The following is a 2857-nucleotide window of genomic DNA, read 5'->3' on the forward strand; positions in this document are numbered from 1 at the left end:
GAGGTAACCCAAACTCAGAAAGACAAACATGGCATGTACTCACTTATAAGTGATTATTAGATGTAAGGCAAAGGATAACCAGGCTACAATCTGTAGCTCCAAAGAAGCTGGGTAACAAAGAGGACCCTGAAAAGGATGCATAGATTCCTCTTGTGAGGGGATATATATATATATATATATATATATATATATATATATATATATATAATCTCCAGGGTAAACTGAGGGTGAGGGTGAATGAAAGGGGGGGATAGGGATCAGATTGGCAGACTTGGGGGTGGGAGAGAAAGGGAGATTAATGAAAAAGATATCTTGATAGAGGGGGACATTTTGGGATAGGGAGAACCTGGTGCCAGGGAAATTCCTGGGAGTCTACAAGGATGACCCCAGCTAAGACTCCTAGAAGTAGTGGATAGGGTGCCTGAACAGGCCTTCTCCTGTAATCAGATTGGTGACTACCCTAATTGTCAATAGAGAGCCTTCATCCAGTAACTAATAGAAACAGAAGCAGAGATCCACAGCCAAGTACCTGGGTCTAGCTCAGGGAATTCAGATAAGAGAGGGAGGAGAGATTTATGAGCAAGGGGGAGTCCAAGATCATGATGGGGAAACTCACAGAGACAGCTGACCAGAGTTTGTGAGAGCTCACAGACTCTGGACTGACTGCTAGGGAACGTGCATGGGACCCATGTAGGCCCTCTGCATGTGGATGAGAGTTGTGTAGCATGTCTGTTTGTGGGGCCCCTAACAGTGGATCAGGACCTTTTCCTGGAGTATGAGCTGGGTTTTTGAGACCTATTCCGTATAGTGGGATACCTTGATCAACCTTGATGCAGGGGTAGGAGCTTGGTCTTATCTTAAAGTGATATGGCATGCTTTGTTGACTCCCACGGGAGGCCTGCCCCTTCTGAATGGAGAAAAATTGGATGAGGGTGGGTAAATGAAAAGTGGGAGAGGAAACAGGAAGACAGGAGGGAGGGAAAACTGTGGTATGTAAAATAAATTAAACAATTAATAAGAATTTTTCTTAAAGAACTGTACAACTGTTAGCTAGAAAATAATTCCAGCTTGGAGGGTGGAGGTGCTCATAAAGTCTTGTCTTTTACTGAGCTATCAATAATTGATTGCGGCTGGCAGATAAAGAGTTGGTTTTCTTTAAGGGTTTGGCCCCTGCTGGGTGGAACAAGTTCCAGTGGTTGGCCACATACCTAAGAATATGCATCCAGTACTGTAATGGGTGGTTTTGTGTATCAACTTGACACAAACTAGACCTATCAGAGGAAGGAGCCTCAGTTGAAGAAATGCCTCTTTCAGATCCAATTATAAGGCAATTTCTTATTTAGTGATCAACCGGACTGGCCCAAGCTGTGTGGGTGATGCCATCCAAGGACTGCTGGTTCTGGCTTATATAACAAAGTGGGTTGAGCAAGGCATGGGAAGCAAACAAGGAAGCAGCTCTTCTTCATGGCCTCTGCATCAGACCCTGCCTACAGGACCCCATCCTGTTTGATTTCCTATCCTGAATTCCATCAGTGATGAATAGCGATGCTGAAATGTAATCCCAATCAACCCTTTCTTTCCCAACTTCTTTTGGTCGTGGTATTTCATCACAGCAATAGAAACCCTAATTAAGACAAGCACTCAATAGACAGGATGGATTTTAAAAGATAAAAAAAAAAATAAGACCGAAAGATGAGTGGGTAATGAGGAGGGTGGATCTCATCAGTTTTGAGAGACAGAGGTAAATATGATCAAGCCTACAGTGTATGAAGCTCTTAATGAATTTTAGAAATACACACTCAAAGAAAGAACATACCTTATATCCTTTGTCTTACAAGCACAGAGAACATATTAACAGGATGGCCTTAAATGATAAGATGTTTACACCTTTATATAATTCATGGTTTGATTAAATGGTGAGGTAATATAAGATTTCCAAATGACATAAGATACAAGCCATAGCTATTCAATATAAAGATGCACATATTTACATGCACGCATATTTTATTCCGTTTTATTTTCTTAAATTACAGCAATGGAAAGGTTGTGATCCAAAAGCATAGAGGTATCAAAGTTAGATTTCCCATGCCTGGCAATATGCTTTTTAGACGCTTTTTTCTTCGTAATTAATGTCATCATTAGTGTTGTGTGGCATTTATAAAACTGCAAAAATACATGTATGAAAAAATCCAATTGTAATTTTACAAATATCAAACAAGTATCTTTCTGCATAGTAATTTTAAAACTATTTAAAATGGGTCTGGAGAGATGGCTTGGTGGTTAAGAGCACTTGTTGCTTTTGCAGAGGACCTGGAATTGATTCTAGTACCCACATGGTGGTTCATGGCCATTTATAGCTCCAGTTCTGGGGATTCCTTCTTCTGACCTCTGACCACACAAAGCACACATATGGTGCATATACATAAATGCAGACAAAACACTCACACATTAAATAAAATGAATAGAGCTAGTAAAAATTTAAACAATTAGGCAAGAGCAACCAAATGGAGCAAGTTTGTGTGTGTTCACTAATTCCACTTTAAAGGGAAGTTACATTTTTTTTTTTGGTGGTGGTGGCACACACCTTTATTTATTTATTTATTTATTTATTTATTTATTTATTTATTTATTTATTTATTTATTATTTATTAAAGATTTCTGTCTCTTCCCCGCCACCGCCTCCCATTTCCCTCCCCCTCCCCCAATCAAGTTCCCCTCCCTCGTCAGCCCAAAGAGCAATCAGAGTTCCCTGCCCTGTGGGAAGTCCAAGGACCACCCACCTTCATCCAGGTCTAGTAAGGAGAGCATCCAAACTACCTAGGCTCCCACAAAGCCAGTATGTGCAGTAGGATCAAAA

The sequence above is a fragment of the Microtus pennsylvanicus genome, chromosome 19 (genome assembly GCF_037038515.1).
Source record: "Microtus pennsylvanicus isolate mMicPen1 chromosome 19, mMicPen1.hap1, whole genome shotgun sequence".
Classification (NCBI taxonomy): Eukaryota; Metazoa; Chordata; class Mammalia; order Rodentia; family Cricetidae; genus Microtus; species Microtus pennsylvanicus.